Source organism: Patella vulgata, chromosome 7, assembly GCF_932274485.2.
Source record: "Patella vulgata chromosome 7, xgPatVulg1.2, whole genome shotgun sequence".
NCBI lineage: Eukaryota > Metazoa > Mollusca > Gastropoda > Patellidae > Patella > Patella vulgata.
Window position 1 is genome coordinate 56956396 of NC_065885.2, and position 27768 is coordinate 56984163.

General features: G+C 37.7%; 1 long non-coding RNA gene across 1 annotated transcript in view; it reads right to left on the reverse strand.

Moving 5' to 3' along the window:
• Positions 1–27768, reverse strand: part of LOC126827740 (uncharacterized) — a 63472-nt gene that overhangs the window by 17361 nt on the left and 18343 nt on the right. The window lies entirely within an intron of this gene.

A 27768-nucleotide genomic window follows, 5' to 3' on the forward strand; every position in this document is an offset into this window, starting at 1 on the left:
ATGGAACACATGAAACAACATGGAAAGTCATAGACGGCCTACAACTGTAGACACAGACTAGTTATAGGGCACGTAGAATGGCTCAAACTAAATAAAGAAAAACACACCTATGAACTTGCGAGTAGACACCAGTGAATACTCAATTGGGATCACATGGTTTTTCGCATTTTCTTAGTGTGTCGTTCAAATTTTCGTGGAACACTAAGGTTGAGAATCACTGGATTAAGTATTTACTCGATGGCGTCTTTAATTTTCTAGGAGTACAAAAATCCATCAAAAGTAGATGTAACTGAATAAGGATTGTTTGTAATTTTCCCCCAGGGAGTGTTCGTCTACCTGAAGGGCCTTCGTGCACTGATCGTAGTTTCCTCCGGTTTCACTCGTTCTCCTGTTATCGTGACCATAGATATTCGGAATTTGACAGTTCTGTACCCTCTGCTAAAGTTCAAGGTCGTCCGGGTTGGGTTTACTGTCACGATTTCATGTCTTCAAAACTGACGTCGTATCGCAGCGTTACATCCGGTATGGGCTAATTATTGATGTTTCTGGTCAAACAAAGCATATATCTTTATTCTAATATTTTATTTGGAATCTGTGTAACCTACTCAATCGCTTATGTATTATCGTTATCCTTTAAAGGAGCTAAATCGCTAATATTTAGGACCTAGAAATTGACACAAATGGGTGGCAACGCATCTGATAATGTAATATGAATGTATATAAACTGATTCACATTCAATCGTTCCTGTTTTTACTCTAATTTCAAATCAGTTATATTCGGCAAGATACTCTAGAAGTCTCAATTGAATGGCAATCTCTAGCATCTGGTTATTCCAGTCTACCTCGATGGTATTTATTGCGCATGCTCTCCAGATAACAATATGGTGTCATCGTTTAACATTACTTGTGGAATATATCTAACCTCGTTCTTCGAGACTCTTGTTACAAATGGCACTGAAACGCATTATGGTACACGATTCGTATACCAATGGTAAAATGTTTATTTTGTCTTAAATATTGGATATCAGGAGCCCATCTTTTCCCTGTAAGGTCACAACATCAATGTTGATTTAAATTGACAAATAATTCACGTTTTCAATGTTGAAGACTTTGGATGATATTGAGTTAGAGACTTAGTCAATTTAACATCAGTTCAAGAAGAACTAACGCATTCGAGTTCTGGAGAGAGAATAGAATTTCTGATTAATATCAAGCATGTAATGTGTAAGCCCTATCCGGTCTATTTCAATCGATAATATTCAATTAGAGTCCTAAAAACTCTCAAATCTGTTGTAAATAAATAAATCACCAGGATAGAGGCTGACCTGTCACCATAGCAATTAAAGTTATAATGCATGTTAACATCGATTACTAACAGGATTCAATTACATATCTTGTTCATAGATATTGCATGAAAATTGTTCATTAGAACATGGCTCGAACCGTACTGGAATAAAAAAAATAAATCACAACCTCAGATAATAGGATTAGGATAATTGTTAAGGGGTCGACCACATGGAACTAACCAACCAGTTACTTAGTGATGTTTAATTTCTAGAAAAGAATATTACCCGCATGCGCGTCACTGCGGCAACGGATATAGATATTTATCGCCAGTGACGAGTTGCTAAATATCAAATGAGTTTGATCTTCGGCGAGAAAAAATTGTTCGTTGCTCTGAAATCGTACATTAATTAATTCGTGTCTATGTCTATGCAACAGCTAGCAAATTCTCGCGGTGCAAATTATGTTTGACGAAACAGAGCAAGTTAAAATATCGTATGATCTTACAAAGACCGTAACTAGATTTTCATTCGTGAACGCCCCCATTTTGACAAGTCACATGCTGAGCAATGTCAATCCCTGAACCGTCGTCTGAAGATTGCTTGTACGCGCATACACATCGCCACGATTTCGACAGCATCGCTGGTTGCCTATAACTTGCCCGTTGCTTCAGCCTTTGGCGTGCGCTAGGCTGTGGGATTCACCGAATCCTTAATGACATTTAATAGGTCCTAGGGTTCGACATATAATAGCTCATCAATACATGTAATGGTGATTGGATTTAGTGTTCTGATTGGACAAATCCAGAAAGGTCAGACATTAAATCGACAATTAAATTTGATAATATCTGCATGTATCAACTCTTTAACATGTTTGCCAAAATGGCTGGTTTGATGCTAAGAGATCGTTTCTAAATAAAGGGCTGTGATATATATATGAATAGACTGCGTCTGTATACCACGTAACTAGGCACTTGTATCAGAAAATACGCAAAGTTCCTGTAACAAAACAAAGTAAGCCATGATCTGGTCAGAACACAGTAAACCAGGCTCTAGAGTCATTAATTTTGATCATTAATTTTGATCGCCCGTCAAGGCCGATGGTATTATATTTCATTTACGGAAAAATAGGACTGCAGGCTATACTTTGGAGGATTTTAGTTACTAATGATCACTAGAATTATATGTCCATGAACTGATGCAATTGGCATAACGGATGTAGATGCACTGAATCGTGAAACTACTGATCGTTTTAATCGAAATATAACGACTTACTATTCCGATCAGCGTGTGAAAAGTAATATATTATTTTTATTTAATAAAATATTTGTGATCCATTAAATTGCATTATATTATTTTTATTTAATAAGGTATTTGTGATCCATTTAATTGTGTCCTATTTGCCTTAAACTTGCTCGTCTCTAGAGACTTTTCAATGATCACTGTTTGATTATAACCAGTGTTGTACGTGTTTAGATCAATTAAATAAACACTGATTGGGAACAATATTGACTTCTTCCATCTTCTTACATCCTGCAAATTGTTAAATACGTTAGGACCACGAACAATTATGATGAGGCATCTGTACTGCTAGACGGATCATCTTGGACAAGTTTTAAATATATGCTAATCTTCATTATACCGGCTGGTGCAGAAATATTGGATCAAAAATGGGGATTATAAATATAAAGATATTTGTTATCCATTATTATCAAAGTAGTATTGAAAAAGCGAGCTTCAATCGTATCGGTGATACGAAGAACAAACAGCCTCGTTGACACTTCAGTAATAATATTGGAAACAATGAGCTTCAACGACAAAAAATTCTATCACATCAACTGTTGGAAACGATTAGCTCCAATGACAAAACAAATATTGTCACATCAGTAATATTGGAAACGATGAGCTTCAGTGATAAAAAATATTATCACATCAGTAATACTGGAAACAACGAGCTTCCAACGACAAAACATTAAAGAAATTTGTTATCCATGCAGTGAAATCCCACCCAACGACTACCTCAGTATGACGTTTCACCCACCCTCACATATACGGCCATATTTTCCCTATAAACTATGCTTAGTAATATGGGCAACTCCCTACTGGGATTAGTATTAGCCAAGTTAACCATTCAGATCAAAGCAATCAAGGAGTCACGGTGGCTAAGTGGGTAAGACGCTGGCTCGCTAGCCTGGAGGTCGGGTGTTGGATCCCTGCATTAACCGAGAGGGCCTGACAAGGACAGCTGTCTAGTCGGTCGGATGGAAGTAAAAGATCCCTTGCAAAATTTCCCTCATAGCACACTGTATGGCGTATGCCCGTCTTCATGAGTCCAGATCGGAGCAGAACAGTAGGACGTTAAACCCCATTTCATTTCATTTCAATTCAATCAAACAATCGAAGTTGATTGTTTTCATTGCGGCTATTGAACGAGACGCTAATCTCTCCTAAGTAAACCCAAGGAATTATCAAATCAGTAATATTGGAAATATTAGAGCTTCGAAGATAAACAATGTTTAATTCAACGTAAACTGTGTTATTGACTGTAAACCTTTTTGTCTAGTTAATGGTATCAAGAAATTTGAATATGCCTATGATATCCTTAATCTCTGTCATCCATAAAAATATTCTACGAATATTAGTCTGGATGCGGTGTCAACATTTGAGAATAATAGGTCATTTGTTAGATTATCCGATCTTTTACATTATCAATGGGCGTGCTTGATTGTCAGTCCGGAACGTCCCGAATTGACAGAATTGCAATCAAGTGATACGGAATTCAGCCATGTCAGAGTTCTGCCAGTCCCAACAGCTGAGGTGGTGTGGGTAGAGTCGTGACGTATTTTAAGTAACAAATATGTTTCAGTTGTCATGATTAGTTGAGATATTTTGTATGCAGTCGGCACATGCGTTGTACTCGGAAATTCTCTTTTTCACTCGATTGACACTATTTTTGGAATTGAGAGAATTTACTTCCGGAACTTTCAATCGAGTATCCCCATAAAAAAAGTCTAAGTGTGGTAACTAGTCCTAAAACAAGATGTTGACGCCCATGAAATTAATTTAAGAATGCCAAAGATACTGGATAATCAACCACATTAAAAAAAAACTCCCGGTTACGTTGAGGAGGTTCTGGGTGACGGAGATTATGATATACTATAAGCCAAACTAAACGATCGTTAGATCAATATTGTTGGGTAATATGAGAATTTTTAAATTAAATCAGGCTGATAAAATCAATGTCCAATACCCGTATACTTTACGTCTCATATACCATGATAGAGTTTAACGTACCATACAAAGTCTTTAAAAAAAACTCCCGGTTACGCATGCGCAATGAAACTTTTCATCAAATATTAACGACGGTCCCAGACCCTCCGTACGTTGAGGAGGTTCTGGGTGACCGAGATTATGATATACTAAACGATCGTTAGATCAATATTGTTGGGTAATTTGAGAATTTTTTAATTAAATCAGGCTGATAAAATCAATGTCCAATATCCGTATACTTTACGTCTCATACCATGATAGAGTTTAACGTACCATACAAAAAGACATATTACATTATAACATATTATTCTTGAAAATTTTATCTCCAGACCAATCAATCTGTTTTCAACCAAAAAGCGGATTACCGGGTAATCGGATTTTTTTATACCCATGGCTGTGGCGGAAGCATGGGCATATTTATGTTGATATCACAGAAAAATACATTTATATATTTCTATTTAGTCAAGCAAGACACGGATTTATAACTTAGTAAAATTAACACATCTGACTCACACAAAATTCAAAGCCCATTACAATTAAACAACTAACATTAATGCTGCACGTTTATTAACTGAGGCCTGATATTAATGTTCATCATGCTGCTTGTACTTCTTAAACTTGACAGGAAAGTCACATGGGTAATAGCGATATGACAACATCGGTGTAAATGAAATGAAAAGGGGTTTAACGTCCTACTGTCCTGCTCCGACTGTGCTAATGAAGACGGGCATACAGTGTGCTATGTGGAAAATTTTGCCCGGACATCGGCGCTACTAGACCTCGGTTTTCCGTACCATTAGAACGACCAGACTGCTGTCCTTTTCAAGCCCTTCATCTTGCACCACTGACAAGGGGCAACTATGCCGTAAAATCCCGAGGAACTTTCTCCGCCAAACCCGGTACCGAACCGGCGACCTCCATACTTGCGAGCTAGCATCTTACTAACTTATTCACCGTGGCTCACTTATTAAACCCACGCCACAACTATCACTTAAAATGGTTACCAATATTGTCGGGTTCTGCGCACAAGGCAATTTATGAGTTTTAGAACACCTGTTACCACTTAAAACTAAATTGAAAGATGGGGTGCCAAAGACAATATTATGTTGTATTTTTGTATGAAATATAATTTTTGACTACAACTACCTCCACTTTAAGACAAAAATCATTGATCGAAATATACTCTTTAAAAAATGGCTTACAACTCGATCCATTTTATTCTTTCTAATGACGTTCACTCAGCAGCAAAACAACTTGTCATTTTAACAACTGGAGTTGACGATAATAAATAGAAAGATTCTAGTCCGTTGTATTACAGCTGCTATTGTTAACAAAATCGACTTGTGTAATACACAGTTAAAGATGCATTATGTATGATTTAGATAAATAGCTGACCGTTCTTGCTATACTAGTTACAAAATATATGAAGAGCCCCGGGGAAGAACGATCCAAGTCACTTTTTCAATGAACCCCAATTAATGGCGCCATCTGGTAGCAAATTGTATAAGCTTTCTGTTGAACAATCAATTTCAGGTAAAAACGATCGGAGTCACATCGAACCAAGGCCCTTCTGAAATGGCCTCCTGGACAAATACGTTCATCGTACCCTTTATTTGACCTTAATTTGGCTGAAAAGTGGAAGTCATTTGTTGTACTGGTAATTATGATTCGTATTAAACATCATTTTGAAGTTGTACTTAAACCCACTCGTTGTTCTGTTCGCGTCAAGCATTCTCGTCCAAAAGTCTGTTTTGCCTTTTATGCGAAAAGACAAAAATGTGACTTAGATCGTTCTTCCCCTGGACCCTTCATATGAATATTTTGAAAATTTCATTCACATTACCTTATTCTGAGTGATGTTATGAAAGTTTGAAGTTTTGACAAGACAGTCTCGATTGTCAAGTTATATTTGTAACGTTAATAAACAAAGCCTCGGCTATTAATTTAAAAAATTATTAAATGGTGAGGATGTTCTAATCTATTCAATATCACGGCGATTCGATGGTATAGAAAGGCGAATATGGGCTTGTCATGTGAATAAATGCCTCATTAATAATTTATATAACATCTGAAGTCAGACAGATTTGAAATAGGAAGATTTAGCTCTTGCATAATATATCTATAAACATAAAAAGGTAGTTGCCAGTCTAATAGAGTAACTTCTCATATACTGATACACTACGTTCAGATCAGTGTTACATTCAAATATGTTTAATATTATACTTTTCAATAGTTTAATATTATACATTTAAATAGTTAATATTATACATTTAAATAGTTTAATATTATACATTTAAATAGTTTACACTCAAGGGTACCTGTATATAAAATACAACCAAGTGCGCTACACCTAAATACAGGAATTTTATAATTAAAACTTTATAATTTTTAACTTAACTGAAATGAAATGAAATGGGGTTTAACGTCCTACTGTTCTGCTCCCAACTGGGCTAATGAAGACGGGCATACGCCTTACAGTGTGCTTTGCTGGAAATTTTGCCCGGACAGCGGCAGTACGGCCTACTCTGCATAACATCTGGGTATCATTTTCTTCTACAATTATATTCAGAACTTAGGTAAGCTATCATGTAATACTACATTGGAACAAGCTATATTTTATACTGAAATATATCAAAAAAGGTGATAATATTTGTAGTAAAACCAAACCCATCCTATTATGCGCCTCTATCCAATTAAGTCGTTCGCCATAATTAGCAAATGAATCCTAACAGAGGCATTATGCGAAAGTTAAGTTATAATTTAGACATTTATTCACATTATAAGACCAGAAACAATATTAGGTGGATCAAATATTGTCCGCCATATCTGCGTTAAACGATAATATGGTTGCACTCTGGGACTGGTTTCGATTCCCCGCTTGTACGTGACAAGAAGTAACGTCCCCCACCCACACACACTGTTAAAGACCCCTACGCGCAAGCGAATTATTGAAATAAAATTAAACCATATGCTAGTCCAGAACTGACCTAGTTTGTGTCGAATCGAAGTTAAACCCAATTTCTCCCCCCCTCTCTCTCTCGCTCTCTCTCTTTCTCTCAACCGCTAAATGTCACTCAAGGATTTTCTACATTCAGTTCTATCGACCGCATACATACCAGTTGATATTCCCCCTGGCAGATTAAATAAAAACTTAACATCTGTAATAGGTAAAATCTCTTAGCTGATATTTATGATGTGCAAGTATTGATTATGAAATATTTATACGAGTTGAAGCATTAAATCTTATCTTTAGCTTCAATAAGATTTTTTTCAATTATATAAAATTAATCTGAACTCTTGCCATTTATGGATGTCTGTTAACATTAGGTTGATGCTTTCTTAGACTTCAAACAGGAAATTTATCATTAAAGTTGTTCCATAACGCCATGGAGAACTCCAGACTTTACGGCGCTAATATATTCTTTTGTCCGCAAAAAGATATAATTTTACTGGTATTGAACATTGGCATCTCTCAGGTGATTGAATGCAATACACTGTCATAATTTCTAACCATGTTAATTTACAAGACGAAGGTTCGTCTAACCCTATCTATATCTATCTTTTCTAATATTTGTGACTGTCGTTTGTCTGTCTTTTTGTCTGTCTGTTTGGGGTTGGCGGCTACACTAGGTCTACCCTGAGTCTGAAATTTGGGGTTTAGGGGTAGCTCGGACCGGGGAGTAACATAGGCCAGGTGGCGTTAGTCTACCACTTCCGGTTTCGGGGTTATGACCCCCGTGCGAAGCCGGGCATTCTTCTAGTTTATTATAAGTCTGATGAAGAAAATGCTTAAACCATCAACAGTCTGATCGTGAAAAGTACTACACTGCTAAACATACGGTATATATAGTTTTAAAATTTCGAATGTTCTGGTACAGTCACACGCACCTATGGTATATTCTGTTGTCAGGCCGATTGGGAAGGCAGGAAATCACGAACCTTTCCGAGGATGTATTGACCAATCAGGTGTTAGCGTGCTACGTCTACTGCGACGGGCTAAGACGTCATCACAGTAATGCTTCGTGATTGCTTTGTAAAACAAGATTTTGACGATATCCTAAGTTCCTACCCTGGTAAGGGTTATGGGACGACATCACATTATCGCAATTTTCGATAAATGAATTTTCCGTAAGCAACCTAGCGGCTTGGCAATGGACTCTCCATTTTGATCGTAATATTGAAATTTCTATTTCGAGTGAAATTCTTGTTTACCACAGAAATTCTGTTTACCTTATATGAAAGCGTACTTGATTAAATGTTAAAATTAAATCCACGTGCTTCCGTGTCTTTAACAGCTTTTAAAATACGACCTAAGATCACGCGAATTCTAATATTAGACGATATCTACCAGACGCTATTTGTCAAGTGGGTAAAAATGTAAATATTGGTATGATTACTTAGTCTGTTACAGACACGGAGCAAATTCTTCTCCGTGCATTGATTGAACGAAATTACATATTTCGATAATAGAAATTCCAAATTCAATCCGAATGAGTCATGTTGATAATCTTGTAATTACTGAAATCACAGATGTGTAGACAGTCACAAACACGGAGTAAAATCATTCTTTCGAAATGAGATGGAATGGGGTTTAACGACCTATTGTTCGGCACCAATCACGTTGATGAAGCCAGGCGTGGGCCATGAAATGTGACAGACGGAATATTTTGCATCGGAGAGAGAGAGAGAAATGGGGTTTAACGTCCACTCGACACAAACTAGGTCATTTCGGGACTAACATGGTTTAATTTTATTTCAATGATTCGCTTGCGCGTAGGGGTCTTTAGCAGTGGAAGGAAACCGGAGGACCCGGAGAAAACCCACGAGGTTGGACAGGCGACCCTACTCCTTGTCACGTACAACTGGGGATTCGAAACCACGCCAGTTGACTCAATGACAGGCCTTATGATACAGCACGCACGTGCTAACCATTCGGCCATCCAACCCCCCATTTTGCATCGGATACTCTTTATTGAATTGCAACTTTCAAGATGATTTTTACATGTACGACTACGTGTACTCAGAACTTCGTTTTTTTCCATGGGAATGATAAGACACTGTTCCTTGCTAGGCCCTCCCCCACCTGTTACCGCCGACAAGGGGAAACCACACCGGAAATCCCAAGGAACTTTCCCGACCAACATCGAATAGAAGAAACTCGAAATGTCAAACATTGAGTTGTCAATCACCGGAAATTCCAAGGAACTTTCCCGACCAACATCGAATAGAAGAAACTCAATATGTCAAACATTGAGTTGTCAATCATGTTTGAGCCATGCGTATTATATCGACTACAAGTTAGCTTATCCTTGTCATTTATTTTTAGTTAACCCCTAGTCATTATCTAGAGAAGATCTAATCCGTTGTTTTATGATATTATTATAATCAGGTATCAATATCACGAATAATAAAAGAAGTTAAACTTGTTGCCATCCCCGTCGAATATAAACGAACTGATTATATTGAAAGCCATCATTGCCTTATGTTAAAGTAGCTAAGTCTCTAACTCAATATCATCCATAATCTTCAACATTGAAAACACGATTTATTTGTCAAATTAAATCAACATTCATGTTGTGATCTTACCGGGAAAAGATGGGCTTTTGATATCCAATATTTAAGACAAAATAAACATTTTACTATTGGTACACGAATCGTGTACCATAATGCGCTTCAGTCCCAGTTGTATCAAGAGACTCGAGGGACGAGGCTAGACACATTGCACCAAATCAAACGGCGTATGTAGACTGGAATAACACGACGCTAGAAAATGCACTCGCTTAAGACTGCTGGCTTATTTTGTATCATAAGGTCTGTCATTGAGTCAAGTGGTGTGGTTTCGACTTCCCGCTTGTACGTGACAAGGATTAGGGTGGCCTTATCCAACCTCGTGGGTTTCCCCCGGGTCCTCCGGTTTCCTCCCACTACTAAAGACCCCTACGCGCAAGCTTCGTGGGCGTTGCCTGTCCATCTATACACGGTCCATGGTGGAACTAATATAGTTCTATTGACAGCTTTTGTTTTTGTTGATAATTTCAGACACTATGAAAAGACCCGTTGTCCCCTAGTAGTGGTTCTGTGTTCTAGACTCTGGCTCTCTAACAGGGGGTTGGATGGCCGAATGGTTAACACGTGCGCGCTGTATCATAAAGCCGGTCATTGAGTCAACTGGCGTGGTTTCGAACCCCGGTTGTACGTGACAAGGAGTGGGGTCGCCTGTCCAACCTCGTAGGTTTTCTCCGGGTCCTCAGGTTTCCTCCCACTGCTAAAGTCCCCTACGCGCAAGCGAATTATTGAAATAAAATTAAAACCATATGTTAGTCCCGAAATGACCTAGTTTGTGTCGAGTGGACGTTAAACCCCATTTTCTCTCTCTCTCTCTCTCTCTCTTATTGTAAGGTTGTAAGGTTTATCAATTATGTGGTGATTCATCATTTCGTCTTTATATGGTGTGATCGTTCTTCTATAATGCATTTTATAAAAAAAATAACAAATATAAGTGTGTAATATACGTATATTCATTTAAGCAACATTTTTAAATGACAGATACCACTAGAACCAAAAACGTAGTCTCCGTGTGCATAATCTCTATTGCGGCCACGTCGCTTTGTTTAAAGTAGCTAAGTCCATAACTCAATATCATCCAAAATCTTCGACATTGAAAACACGATTTTTTTGGCAATTTAAATCAGCATTGGAGTTGTGATCTTACCTGGAAAAGATGGGCTTCTAATATCCAATATTTAAGACAAAATAAACATTTTACCATTGGTACACGAATCGTGTACCATAATGCGTTTCAGCGCCATTTGTAATATAACAAGGTGCTCAGAGAATGGGGTTAGACATATTCCACAAGTCATGTCAAACGATGATATCATCTTCTTATTTTGGAGAGCATGCGCAATAAATAATATCGGTGTTGACTGGAATAACCAGACGCTAGAAACTGACTTGCGGTTGAGACTTCTGGCGTATTTCGCCGAACATAACTGATGACAATTCACAGTAAAACGGACACGATTGAATGTAAAACAGTTTATATAAATTCATATTACATTCTTATGTGTGTTGCGATTCTTTTGTGCCAATTTCTAGGTCCAGAATATTAGCGATTTAGCTCCTTTAAAGCAAATGATTGAACTGATTTTCGTGACTGCAAGCAACTCTTTGTTTTTTTGGGTCCAAAATCCCCTTTGTTCACTGTGACTGTTCCTAACTTCCTATCAACACGTCACATCCGGTATGCGCGTGTTGGGGTTACGGGTTAAGCAGGGCAAAATGTATTTTTATTTCAGAATTATATTAGGAATCTGGGTAACGTATTTTATCACACACTTAAACGCCTTGAACGATAACATTGTCCCTTTACTTGTGCAGGCGTGATTAGTCCAATTAGGAATAACATTTTCGAGTTCAGAACAAAATGATCTCTTATTTTTTCAATCGTTTGTCAAGAGAATAGAATTTCTGGTTATTTTCAACCATGTAATGTGTAAGTCCTTTTCGATCTATTCAATTAGAATCCAAACACCTCTCAAATCTGACATAAAGAAATAAATCATTAGGAGCGAGGTTGACCTCTCACAGTAGCAATGACAGGTATAATGCATGTTAACTCCTTCGATTACTGTCAGGATTCAATTACATATCTTGTTCATGGATATTGCAAGAAAACTTAAAACCGTACATCCATAACCGCGGTAGTCGAGTGACCAGGAAACTGGACTCGACTCACGACTAGAATACCTCGAGTGCGAATCACAACGTGTTCTAGTCATTCAGACATGGCGGCAAACAGCCACGCCCATCCGTGTAATCATTGACTTGCACTTCGAATAGCCCTTGTAAGATGGTCGACATTAACATAAGGTAGGGTTCCGGCGTGGCTTTCCCCTTGTGAGTGGTGCAGGACGGAGGGCCCTGACAAGGACAGCTGTCTAGTCATGTCGATAAGGGATAAAAGATCCCTTGGCAGTTGGAATTCAATATTAATAGGCCATAGTGTCGCAGCCCCGGCAAAATTTCCCTCATATCACACTTCATTAGCCCAGTCGGACTGATACTGATTATTTAATAAGATAAAATCAATCGGCAACAACTGAAGTTCAACTGAAAGCGAGCCACAAAGGGTTTTGTTTCAAAAATGAATTGCGAACTTCAAACATCGTCCACGATTTATCTACGAATCGAAAAAGTTTAGATTCGGCACGATTCTTGGCATTCGTAGAACACGTGAAAGGCTGGCATTATAAGTATATGTTCCAATAAAAGTTGGATGTTTTAAGAAGATGCGACAATCAATATGTATCAAGATTTATCAAATGGAGCCATTGCGTGTAAGGAATATTTAATTGCACCTAAGGGGTCAACACAGTCCACATCAACACATGGAACGGTTATTGGATGTTGTATTCTGATAATACTGATTGGACAGGTCCGGAGAGGTCAGATATCCTATTCCTGTAGTAATAATTGATATCGTCGGGATATCGCTTTTCAAATCAGTATTATGCACATTGTACATGATCTAAAGGTTAACTTAAGGTCTGTCATGGATTGGTTTCAATCCCCGAAACCTGCACGTTAAAGTAGAAAGGTCGCTTGCCTCTCTAAGTAGCACCGAGTTCACGTTAAGCCCCATCTCTCTCGAAGTAGCCCCGAGTGTCGTGTACAAGGCAACATATTCTTAAAGGTTAGGGAATGAAATGAAATAGGGTTTAACATACTAATATTTTGCACCAAACAGGCCGATGAATACGAATTACTTGTTTTGTCATCACTCCTCATTGCTTCTCCAACTGCTTGTACTTAATTGTTGAAGATCAAATGTTTTGGGTTTTCAAAATGAAGGTTAGGAGACGAAAATGAAATGAAATGGGGTTTAACGTCCTACTGTTCTGCGCCGCCAGGTCTAATGAAGACGGGCATATGCCATACAGCGTGCTATGTGGGAAATTTTGTCCGGACAGCGACACTATGGTCTACTCTTATATCAAATTCCAGCCTGCAGGATCTAGTACCAGAACCAAGACCTGAGTTCCCAAAGCATTGTCAGACTTAAGTTAAGAATTTACTCAACTTTCAATCACTGTTTATGAGAAATATCTTTGATCAAGAAACACAACACAAAACTTTGCACATAGTTTCTTATTGGTGTATTTGATACATTAAAACAACGAAAGTTCTATAAAGGGCTTTTCTTATTAAAAGTAACTTTTTTTTTATTACAAATGAACTATTGTTATTCAATTGATCTTGATGGAAACACTGGGTCAATATAAAGGACTTTGCAATGGTTGAATTGCTGTCAAAAAATGATGTATCACTACGCCGTAATGTTCAGTAAAAGTGAAATCTACAGCAAAGAATTATATTTATCTATTTGTACATGTAAGAAGGGATTGGGTGATAAATAAAATCTCCTACTCGTCTTTTTTGATATCAAAAAAGACTGGTAGGAGATTCTCTATATATTTTAATTAAAATAAGGCAAACAATTGTGAGTAAATTCTTAACTTAAGTTTGAGAATGCTTTGTGAACTCGGGGCGTGAACAAATTAATTGTATATTAGAAACATACAAGAGAGAATCTGACTGAAATTTAAAAAAAAAAAATTTTGTTTTTGTTTTCCTTCATTTTAAGAGTCGTATTTGACCAATTGCTGTCTGAACACCGGTGGAAGAAAAAACAGAAACCTGAATAAAATTACAGTTTTAATTTTATTGCAGAATACGTTCAGTATTTTGCGGGCGAAATTAACTGGGACTTTAGAAAGAGAGACGTCATTAGTAACCCGAAGCCATGGAAAATTGAAGTTAAAATGCATTAGAATTTCGCGGAAACAGTTAAGGTAGCCTTACGTAAGCAACGTGGTTTTAATCCTTCGAGTTTCCGGTATGTATTTGGGTTTGAAATTAAAACTTGAAATAGACACAAAATAAGTGGCCATACCGAAAACTCGGAAGCCTCGGAAATTTTCTTTGTTATCTCTAAAAGTTTATTTTGTTCAGTGTAATTTCTCCACTATCTCTAACTAAGTTCACAAATCTGACCCAGAAGGCGAAGAAGAAGGCTTTGGTGACAAGTAAATGATGCTGGAAGTATAATGTCGAAAGAGTTGGAGAAAGTCTTTTAATCGAGCAATCCCAACACGTCTAAAAATAAGGGAGAGAGAGAGAAATGGGGTTTAACGTCCACTCGACACAAACTTGGTCATTTCGGGACTAACATATGGTTTAATATTATTTCAATAATTCGCTTGCGCGTAGGGGTCTTTAGCAGTGGGAGGAAACCTGAGGACCCGGAGAAAACCCACGAAATTGGACAGACGACCCTACTCCTTGTCACGTACAACCGGGATAAAAATAAGGATCAGAACATAAATTAATTCCGCAAATAAATGACTTTCAACGGGGTTCATCTAAGCAAGTTTAAAATATAGCCTGAGATGCTTTGCCCTGTAGAACGATTTCAAAAACAGGTTTCGATGGCAGGAGCAATAACTCTAATTCAGCGAATAATTAATGCACTGCTCAGATTTGGATAGATTTTAGTTCAATATAAGCACAGCAAGATAGAAAAAAAACTCTTTGCCCGTCCAGACCTGTTCATGACGACGGACGGACAGTGGTTGACAACAATATAGACCGTACAACTTTTCAATTGTTCGTTGTTACTTGGTGATAGTTACAGCCAAATTTTGTCACAGATTTTGTCTTCTTTTTCTTCTGTATTAACATGCCATATTAAATTATAACTTTAAGAATTGGTATATAAATGACATACTGACTCTACTAATGAAGAAGGACATACAGTGTGCTATGATGGAATTTTGCCCGGACAGCGGCGCTATACATCCTATTCTTACATCGAATTCCACCTGCCAAGGGATATTTTACGTCCCATCCAAGCGACTATACGTTGTCCCTCGGTAGGCCCACAGACAAGGAGGAACCACGCTATAAAATCCCGATGGACCGTCTCGGTAAAGGCAAGGATCACACTGAATACAAAGTTCGTATATAAGTCCAAGAGTACTTTGTCTCACCACCAAGACCTTTAAACATTACGTTTCTATAGGTTATTGGCTTGTTTGTTTGTTAATATAAGTCGTGATGAATTGCGTGTTCCCTGGGGAAAATTTTTTTCTTGGTCTATTTATTTTGCCTTGACATTTGCAATTAAACAAAACCTTTCTTAGATCCTTTTTTTAACCCAAAGACAATGATATTCATTTAGTTAGATATATTGCTCTGTTTTAACTAGATACTGCTTCAACTGAAAATATTCCCGATTGTGACTCATTTTGTTTTTGTCTCCGAATGAAATTAGATTTGCCGCTGCCTTAATTAGAAAACTCAAACATGTACCCGCTATCCGATTACTAAGAACATGTTTTACTATGTCATTATAAAAAAAAGAGCCAAGGTGCTGTGATACTAATCATTTTATTATAAAAAGCGGAAATCTCAATAGACAAAAAAATAATGTAACCTTCCCCCCCCCCTCCCCCCCCCCCAAAAAAAAAACAACCCCAAATAAACAAAAAAAACCCAAACAAACCTTTTATTATGATGTTACAAAGACTCAAAAAGTGAGTTACTCGCGTTATCCTATGAGACAATAGAGTACCTGTCAAACAACTGAAACACCAAAATCTATCCAACGTTTTAAGATTTCACGTCACCGCCTTGCTTTATTTATACCACCTATTTAAACACTCATCTTTTCTGTTCAGCGCTACTATCGGCTTTCTTTCGACCGGAATCAACGTTATACTTATCCTGCACATAGAGAACTATATCTACTCTGAGATTAGACCTGTCCCGAATAGCCGCCATATTCAAAAATTATGCGGTTCTAATTCGTTTCACACCTTTCATACATACAAAGACTAAATACACAATTTCAATTGTATTAAATGGAATCAGTATAAATACTTTTCAAAATTCTTGACGCATAGTTAGTATTTAGGAATTAAACTGTCGGTCAACCAGCTTTGTGCCACAAGCGGAGCTAATTGTAGACAGACAGGGTAAGTTTCGTATGTTTTATGCTAGCTACCATGTCACGACTCTGTACTGTATTGCAAGACTTCACACGAACAGTAGAAGACTAGGATCAAAGTCTTATAGAATTTATATTGAATTATAGACCTAATCTCCATATTGATGTAACCTTCTTCAGAACCAGCAGGGGGAGTTATGATACACCCTATCAAAGGCATAACTAAATTCCCAATAGATGACTCAAGCAAATTAAATTACATCAACCTTACATAAGTCAGAACCATATGGTTTATATTCATTCGCTTACAAGCACCACGTTTCGAACAATAAAGTGTTGAGTGCAAATGTAGAGGATTAAGGTTATATTACATCGAGTCAATTGGTCATTCATCGTACTATAATTCGAATACCCACAAATCTTTGGACTCGGGTCTGCAAGGACTACGTTTAGTAGGCTACAATTAAAGGATTGACTGCAAATGCAAAGGCTTGAAGATAACACTTCATCGAGGCAATTAAAACTTGTTCATTTATCGTACCCCCAAAACACACGATAATTCAAATCTCCGCGAACTTCGGTAGTCGGGTCTGGCACTAAAATTAGAAGACGATATCCAGGCTACCTTTTTGAGCTCCGTTGTAAAATATAATAACAGATTGTTTTCAGCAGACAGTTCGTGTGTTATCTATTTGTCAATGACTCATTGTCTCTTAGGCAGCGAAAAGACAGTTAATTATTAGAGATAGCAGTTACTCGAATTGGAGTTTCGGAATGATCTTTACTGCTGTCAACAAAATAATTGCTGTCAGTGCTACCTTGTAGCCATGACTATTCATGGTCATAGAACATTATAAAAATTCCGAGAGAGAGAGAGAGAGAGAGAGAGATGGGGTTTAATGTCCACTCTACACAAACTAGGCCATATCGTGACTAACACATGATTTAATTTAGCAGTGAGAGGAAACCGGAGGACCCGGAGAAAACCCACGAGGTTGGACAGGCGATCCTATTCCTTGTCACGTACAACCGGGGAATCGAAACCACGCCAGTTGATTCAATGACAAACCTTATGATACAGCGCGCACGTGCTAACCATTCGCCCCCCCCCCCCCCAATAAAAAAAAATCAGACAAGGTCATAAACAAAAGTGTGGGACCGTGGGGAGGGGGTGGGGTAAAAATATGGTAGTTAAAATGGTTAATAATTATTGACTATCGATAACAGTCGGTCTATCCTCAGAGTTCCATCTTAAACATGCATAGTGCAAGAGCTAAATCTGCCTATTGCAGGTCTTTCTTAAGGCTTTAAATGTTATATAAGTTATCAACTAGACATGTATTAATTTGCCAAGAACATAATCAACTCTCGATGCCATCGGATTCTAGAGATTTTCAACGGACTTAAACACAATTGTCGTTTGATGATTAAATTAACAAATGGATCATCGAGACGGCACTTACTATCGTAACAACAACAGTAGCAATGACGATCGAGATTCCGATATTCTTCAAACAGCCCTAACGTCGCTGAGAATGAAGTAATTTGACTGAAATTTTCAGGATATTCCCTTTTCATTATCTAGTTTTTAACTATTATAGAGAGAACTGTCAGCTCTTTATCTAAATCTTACATAATGGATCTTTAAACAAGTGTTTTAAATATGACACGGGTGAACGATTATCAAAGAAAACTCCACCCGTGATAGACAAAATAAAAAAAATGTTGGCAGTTTGTTTATTGTTTGAGTCCAATATCATCCCATGTCAAAACAATCTGCCATTTTCCTGTAGAAAAATAGTTTCAGTAGAAACGATAACAAATGAAGTAAATCAATATTTTACTGTTTATTTTTGAATATGTCATTATCAGGTTGTAACAATAATAAACTGCAAACTGCTCTTGTTTTTGTGCTGATATAATACCAAAATAAACATCCATTTGTGCGTCTTAAAGGGGCAGTGTGAGATAATTCAAATGGAATGAAATGTGGTCTACGTATAGATCTTTACATTAACCTTGCTTATAAAGCCGGGACTTTTGCCTAAACATTTGCGTTTCAGCATATTATTCATCAATGTCCGACTGTAAAGGGTTCTTTTACAAGCACGTCAATGTGTACGCCGGACGTCGACTAGGCGTCGTTTCTTGCTATACCTGACAAGGGGGAAGCAGGCTAAAAAATCCCAAAGAATTTTCTCAGTTAATCCCGGAACCTCCTGGTTAAAGAGCCAGAGTCTAGAACACAGAACCACTACTAGGGGACAACGGGTCTTTTTATAGTTTCTGAAATTATCAATTGGGATCACGTGGTTTTTCACATTTCCTTATAGTAGGCCGTTCAAAATTTCGCGGCACTTAGGAAGATCTCGCGCTACACTGGTTGAGAATCACTGGTCTAGACAACGACGTTAACTTACTAACTCTCTATTGCATCATTGTCTGCTCCTAGAACCGAACTTCTATATCTAAACGACATGCTAGTGGCCTTTGTCCCGAGGGAGCCAGACGCTGGCTCGCTAGCCATGTCTCGGGAACGCTACCGGAGGTGGCAAATAAATAAGAAATTATTCTTCGGGGATTGTCGGCACGGTTTCCCCTTATCAGTGGTGTAGGATGGGGGACCTGACAAGGACAGTGTCTAGTCATTCGGGTGGGAGAAAAACATAGGTCCCGTATATTGGCGTACATGTAAAAGAACTACTGACAGTTGGAATTTGAATGCTGTCCGGTTAAAATGTCCCTCGTGGCATATGCCCGTCTTCATTAACCTAGCCGCAGATGAAAAATAGGACGTTAAACCCCATTTAGTTCAAAGTCCTTGGATTACGGTCTACCAAGCTTCGGCTTAAAGGGGCGGTTCCAGTTATAATTTAAATGATAACAATTATGATTACAAACCTTTACAACTATATGAAGCTCATTGAAACATTTTCTATTTGTGGTTGGTCATACATCTCCAAGTTCCATGATGTCTGGAAACACATGTCTATAAACTGGTCGAATTTATATTAGTGTTTTTCGCGATTATTATCAATTTTGTCTACGATATCACCCTAGGTGGAAGTCGACATAAAACCCCACGAACAAACGCGATTGTGGCCCGTTAAACAAATCTAACGACGATTTCCGAACGTCTCAGTATTTTCAGACAAGGTAAATAGGCTGATTTACACAAATAAAATCGTTTGTTTTCACGTTGAATTCAAAGGGGTTTTAACGACCTTTCTCGTCCAACACCGTGAGCGAACCCGAGAACCCCTAGTTAGCGAGCCAGTGTCTTACCCACTGAGCCATCGCGGCCCCCAAATACACAATGTAATTTGGCTAATAATAAAAGAAATCATAAGCCGATCAACTCCCATATAAAAGCCATTATTGTTTCTCTCTATACCAACAAGTATTACGATGAACCTCTTACACTGATCTTCTTAATGGTTAGTTATTGACTTCATATAACACTATATTTACTGCTGCCTTGTCCTCAAGGAGACTATGGCAATTAATCATTTTCCACAAATTTGAGCATTTATTTTCGTCTCTGAAAATGAGATACACCCTATCCAATCTTCCTTAATGGCTATTGTGCCTTGGCATTGTGTCTGATTTATATGATTGATAAGGTCTAAGCTTACAACAAAAGAGCCGGTATCAATTAGACTCTAATATCAAATGTTTTTGAGGGCTGACTATTATATTTATTTATGGTATAAGTGGCCGCGAGGTAATGATTCCGAACGCCATTCTTAGTGATCTGAGTGAATATAGCTATAGAACAGGATTAAATTTTCTCATAAACCTATCCAAAACATATCCAAGTTACATTGGCAGGTCATGAAACCGAAGTATTCATATAAATAATAAATTAGCTTTTAGAAATCTAGAATAGGCCTTTTAAAAGTCATCCGTACTTGAACAATGCATAGGTTTTTCGTATAGACTTTGTACTGCACTGGTAGGTCGATACCCATCCACTTCTCTCCAACCGAAAAAAAACCACACACTACACACCAGTCATAGTTTGAATAAATAACGTAGTTTTCCCCTATCGTTCAACTAATTCGGAAGAACACCAATTGTGTTAATGCAGTCGAGGGCCATGCAGTAGCTTGAGGAATTCTTCAGACTAGCCCAATTAGTCGAACATGGATGAATTAATTATACGATCAATGATATTGGAAACACGGCGGACAAATACAAGAATGACCCTGGTAAGAATGAATTATAAGGTTGGTGTTAAACCTAAGTAAGTCGGGCTTACTTGCTCAGAATGAATCTTATTGTGAATTATGCCGACAAACCCCATCCGAAGAAGTCGAACATAGATGACTTACATGATCAAACTCCAGAAACTATATACAGGCCCCGGATACTGAATGAACCAAATCACGTTTTTGCCAATGGTTATAACAATGAATTATACGGCTAATCTATATTTAGTATGTATGTAGTAAAATCTTTCGGTGGAAGGGTCAGATCGGTATCATGTTTATAAGACATTGATAGACTCGGTGCCATCTAATCAATAAAACATTGCTATATAAGTGACAATAGACACCATGCCCAATAATCATTAGGACAGCTACTTATCAATCAAACATCAACACAATCGGTCAAGAGCAGGGTCAGTGCTTTTGACGAAAAACACCCAAAGGCTATATAGTCATCCGGAAAAAAAACATCCTGCGAAATCAATTTTGGAATCAGCCAGTATCCTCGGGTTGTTAGGACGGACAAAAGATGTACTATGTATAATTGAAAAATATCCTTGTTTCATTAATTTCGATGTTAATGGAGTCACATCGATTAATTTCAGAAACGTGCAGTGTATAAAATGAAGATTGGGGAATGTGTAATATTTAAGCTACTAATAGACAAAGTCACTAAAAGAGCGACAAATCACGGTCTCATCAAAACTTGCTCGGGGGCATCTTTTATTACCAGAAGCACATGTTACAACTGTTATAGTGTATCTTTGTATATATTTTATTACTATTTAATTTTAGTTAAAACAGCAATTGACCAATGCAGTGATATGTTTCGGTAATCAACACCTTCTACGGTGATTGAATCCCACATTCCCACTCAGTCATAAACTTGCATGTCCGAGTGATTTCTTACCAAACCCATCCTGTTGTAAACCTATTAACAATTACACTTGAACCACGTGAGAAGGTTTTTTTTACGATCCTGAAAGCTCTATTTATCTCGACGATCAGTGCCTAAAATACTGCCAGATTGCATTTTGAGTGCTTCGTAGTCCGTTCGTTTGACACTTTCCTCTCTGGTCTGAAAAACTAGTGAGCAGGCGACAGGCGGCCGCGGAATCTGGTCAGCTCTATTTATCTCGACTGCATTTTCGGTTGTCTATTTTTTAAAAATTTCGGGGAAAGGTCCCCATACCCTCCGTAAGGGCTCGCTACTTTGGCACTTATGAAGGGGCTTCGTCGAGGTTCGCAAATCCGTCGTTTGACACTTTCCACTCTGGTCGGATCCACTAATAGTCAGGCGACAGGCGGTGTCTGGTCAGATCTATTTATCTCGATGATCAGTGCCTGAAATACTATACCAGATTGCATTTCCAGCAATCAGTTTTTCAAAAGCTCGCGTCTTGCCCCCTTAACCTTGGACTTTGCCCCAGCTTTGCCCCTTCTACCACAGGTGGCTGAAGCCGCCACTGGATCAATGTCCGAATTCATATCTCATTAATCTTACAAGTGTTTTTAACTGTTTGGGTTTATACTTAATGTAACCTTATATTACGTAATTATAGTTAACACGCGTTCTTACCGTGTCCATATCTTTTTCTGTATCTAAACAGCTGTTTCCTATGTTTAATTTAACCCTACTGATCAAATATTATTATATCATTACTTTACCCTAAACTTGTATATATTTTCCATATTTCATACTTCATACTGGTGATCAGCTCGCCCTACCAGTTTTAGACACTCATTTATTAAAAGTACAATTTTAGTATTTATTAATTTATTACATTTATCGTTGTTAGTGTTGGATTAAGCTAAAGCCCCCCCCCCCCTTAAAAAGGACTACGGCACACCAAAGCACTGCGGGTTAAACGGACACCAGAATATTCTACCGGTATGACGTCATACATATGCACGTGTACAGTAAAAATACTACAAAATGTTGCTGCAAATATGCACATGTAGGGTAATGTACTTACTGTGTCCAAAAGTGACTTACAACCCTTTATGCTGAATGTCCTCCTAGATCGACAGATACTGTCCCCACCTCCTTGTGTTGGAAATGAAAGCAAGATTGGGCTGTTGCGCCACCGTTATTACACATGCCCTTTGTCATAAGGCCAGTCGGACTTTAAACCCAATTCCATTTATTTCGTTGTTTCATAATTCCCTTTATAGTGCACTGTATGGCATATCCACATCTTCATTAGCTCGATTGGTGGAGAAATCTAAGAAAGTGTATCTATTCCGGGGGTCTGAGAGACTTGAGACACGTTTTATATTAAATTCCGTCATTGCCTCTTTGCATTCTAACGAAGCCTCATTTTATGTATTTTTCACAGACAAGATATTAAAATTACCATAATAATGTTGCCAGTTTTATGGGACAAAGCTAAAAAAGTAGATTCCCCCAATTATTTTTGATAGTTTTTTGCACTTAATAGGTTAACGTGTCTGGTCACGGTACATTGCGATTACAACAGAATGATCAGTATCTGGAAGGCGGGGTGCCGCATTAGTTAATTAAATGTGTTGGATGGAGTTCCTTTCACGAAAAACACAATTTGGAAGGTTTCGTTTCTCAATGAACTTAAATTACTCAAGTTAGTGGGCGTGTCTGGAAAACAACATTAGGACAACCCCAAAGAGGGACTGAGAATTCTGCCCTTCCTCGTCACCAAGAAATGACGATACGCCACTGACTACCATGGCGCCCAACTGCGATTGATTCATTCTACATTACGGGATCAGTCCAAAAAGTGATGATCATTAGAATAAACGAAAGTAGAACTTTAACCCCAGATGATATATGGTGATGTTTGTAATACCAGGTATTTTGGTATTTTTAGCTCAGACGCTCACAGATGTAGCACCCGGGATTCATTAAGTATAGATTGTGGGGGGTTTTAAATACGGTGCATAAGGTTTCGGTCATACTAAATTCGACTTCGCCTAGAACAACCATTTGGTTTCCACAAAGGAAGTTCATCCATATATTCCGGCGTGGTTCCCCCTTGTCAGTGATGCAGGACGGAGGGCCTGACAAGGAAAGCTGTCTAGTCGTTCGGAGGGCCTGACAAGGAAAGCTGTCTAGTCGTTCGGAGGGGGCGTATGCCCGTCTTCATTAGCCCAGTTAGGAGCAGATAAGTAGGACGTTAAACCCCATTTCATTTCATTTCATTTCATTTCCACAAAGCTTTGTCTAACGAACTGAACAGAAGAAGAAAATGGAGAAGAGAGGATAAAGTGAGCGGCTTGTTGACACCGTATGGTGCTAGTACTAGGCCTACAGAGTACAAATGTGATGTCTAAACGACTAAAAATCCATTTTACGCAGCTTAGCTTAGTTGTCTTCAAAATTATAGCTTTGACGTGCCTATTAAGACGGTAACACCGATCCATTTGTAAGACGGGCTTGTCGAAATATACTCAAAAGAAACACATAGATATTTTTTACATTTCCATAGCACAACTTGGGCCTAGAGACAGTTAATGGCTGAAATTTGATTAAAAATTCAAAGGAGTGAGACAAAAAGTTTTATGATCCTTTCAGACAAGTTTACGATTTTGAAAGCTGGATTTTGACCGATCTATATTCAAGTCTGAGCCGACCAGATACTTGTATTAAAAGTTTCCATGAAAAAAAGCATAAACTAACGTAACAGACAGAACCGACCCGGCCAACCAAATCAATTAAAAGCTTTACCCTTTACCTAGTATTCACGTTTTTATGACCAGGGTCATATTCACAAGAACTTAAAGGTGCAGTATGTATGATTAAGATCAAGAGCTAGCATTTCTTTCTATAATAGTTGATAAATACATAATATTAAAAAATATATATATTAAAAATTTCAGCCAATTTACTTTTTTCTCAGCGAAGTTATGGGTGATTGAGTTTTGGCAATATTGTCTCTATTGTTAAGTTCCATTGCTACGATAAAAACAAAGTCTGTATTATTTATTTTATCGATAAATTGTTAAATTGCGAAGTTTTAATCCATTAAGCCAAAACGAAGACCTAGCAATTGACAGATTTAGCTCTTACATAATGCATCTGTGAAACCCTTCCAATCTAGGCGTCATGATTCCTGGGTGCTACGTATGGGCACGTGAAAAGATCTTTTGACTGGGTAAATTTAAAAACGACTGCAGTGTCTTCAATATAGATCAGTCAAAGTCCAGTTTTCAAAACTTTTGGCCTACGGTACTTGTTTAAAAGGTCATAAAACTTTTTTTTTTCTAACCCAACTGAATTTTTAATCAAATTCTAGTCGTTAGCTGTCCATACGACCATGTTACTGGTGTTTGAGAAACACTGATTACCTAATCCAACACGCAACGCAGATTTTGGCCAATAAAATTGTTGGTGCAATACAATTTGTTTAAAGTAGCTAAATTGCTAATGTTTGGGACCTAGAAATTGACACAAATGGGTCGCAACAAATATAATAATGTAATATGAATGTATATAAAATGATTTACATTTAATCGTTTCCGTTTTTACTCTTATTTCAAATCAGTTATGTTCGGCGAGATACGCCAGAAGTCTCAATCGAATGGCAATCTCGAGCGTCTTGTTATTCCAGTCTACACCGACAGTATTTATTGCGCATGCTCTCCAGATAAGAATATGCCGTCACTGTTTGAAATGACCTGTGGAATATGTCTAGCCTCGTTCTTCGAGTCTCTTGTTACAAATGGCACTGAAACGCATAACGGTACACGATTCGTGTACCAATGGTAAAATGTTTATTTTGTCTAATATATTGGATATCAAAGGCCCATCTTGATTTCAATTGACAAATAATTCGTGTTTTCAATGTCGAAGACTTTGGATGATATTGGGTAGCTACTTGAAACTAAACTGATATCTGGCTAATATTTCAAGAATCTTAACTGTTTGAGTTCATACGAATGTTAAAAACACACCGTTGGCCTATGGGCCTTTTACTAATGAAATTAAACGGTACAAGTGATCGTTACTCTAGACTTATATCTAGTATTATATCAATAGAACGTGTAGTTATTAGCACGACTTAAGAAATACTAGACAAGACGTCTCTCGGTAAAAAGCAGTAATTGTGTTCCACAGAATTGTGACCAGTTTATGTATAGAAAGTGAAATTATAGAGTAGTCATTAATTAGCAGCTGTGTAACTAATTATAAAAGATGTCACTTCTTGTGTAAAAACGTGATTAATTCTAATACACATCTTTACTGAAAGCACAACCTAACCATTAGTGGTGTATACCCTGACTGATTACTAATAATCTTAAAGGACTAATGAACATTTGTGTCATATTGCCATTACAAGTTATTTGCTTATTAGTCATGCCGAGGTCCCACTGGAGAAAATCATCGGCGATGTGGAAATAAACAAATTTTCTCCCGATGGCTCCCGATGTTTTTGCCCTCAGGAGAATTTCGAAAAATGTCACTGATGTGTTCCCGACGTTTTGTCTGGCGAACTGACCGGGAAGGAATCACCGGAACTTCCCAGATCAATATTTTCCCCCCGAGGCATCCCCGATTATTCAAATAGCCGCAAAGGTCTGCTGATACTTAAGCGAGACATCGCCGATCCTTAGGGAATTTCTCGGGAAAAAAAGTATTTTGCCGTTATCCCGAGGCCTCCGGATGGTTTCACATGGCTGTTGACTCCCCGGAAGCTTAAGTCGGATGTCGGGACCCCCAAGCCTTATCATTTTCCATCGGTAGTACATTCCCGAGGCAAAAAATGTTCAGCGGGACATAAACGATATCAACTTTACGGTGTACAAGATATATACCCACATAACAAACTGATGTTAATTTTACGTAAAGTTTACGTAAAAATGGTCAGTCAGTTTACCATCATTTTGCTCATCTTTTTAACGATAAGTTTACGTCAGGAAATGACGTAAATCTAACGTAAAGTTTACGTCATTTTTACGTTATATTTACGTCATTTTCTGATGCAAATCTAACGTAAAGTTTACGTCATTTTCTGACGTAAATCTAACGTAAAGTTTACGTCATTTTTACGTTATATTTACGTCATTTTCTGATGCAAATCTAACGTAAAGTTTACGTCATTTTCTGACGTAAATCTAACGTAAAATTTGCGTAAAGTTTACGTCACTTACGTTACATTTACGTCAGAAAATGACGTAACCTTTACGTTAGAATTGCGTCAGAAAATGACGTAAATATAACGCAAATACGACGTAAACTTTACATTAGATTTACGTCATTTGCTGACGTTAAATTATCGTTAAACAGATGAGCAAAATGATCGTAAACTGACCGACCATTTTAACGTAAATCTGACATAAATATAACTTTTTCTTTTGACGTTCTTCGGAACCAAGTGGCTCAGTTAGGACTTTCTGGTGTGTTTCCCTCCGTCAGTGGTGTAGGACAATGGCCCGGCAAGGGATAACGTACAGTCGTTCAGATGGTACGAAAAACCAATAATGTAAAACAAACATTAAATTAACATCACTTTTGAGATGGAAATATAACCATTTAAATGTTATACAATAATCCCTACATTAATCCAATAACTAAAAGATATGCAAATCCTTTTCAAATCCCTTCCCACTTCGGGACTAACACATCATGGTTCAATTTTATTTCAATAATTCGCTTGCACATTTGGGTCTTTAGCAATAGGAGTAATTCACAGGACCTGGAAAAAACACATGACTCCTTGTCATGTATAACCAGGGAATTGAAACCATATACCACCCTTATGATATAACCCACACATGCTAAAAATTTGGGTATCAAACACCCCATTCCCTTCTGAAACTTAATTACAACAAACACTGTCAATAAAGTATCTAAATTTTATTTAGAAAACAGATATAAAAATATACATAGTCTATATAGCACTATTATTTTCTTTTGGGACTAACATATGGTTTAATTTTATTTCAATAATTCACTTGCACGTAGGGGTCTTTAGCAGTGGGGGGAAACCGAAGGACCCGGAGAAAACCCACGTGGTTG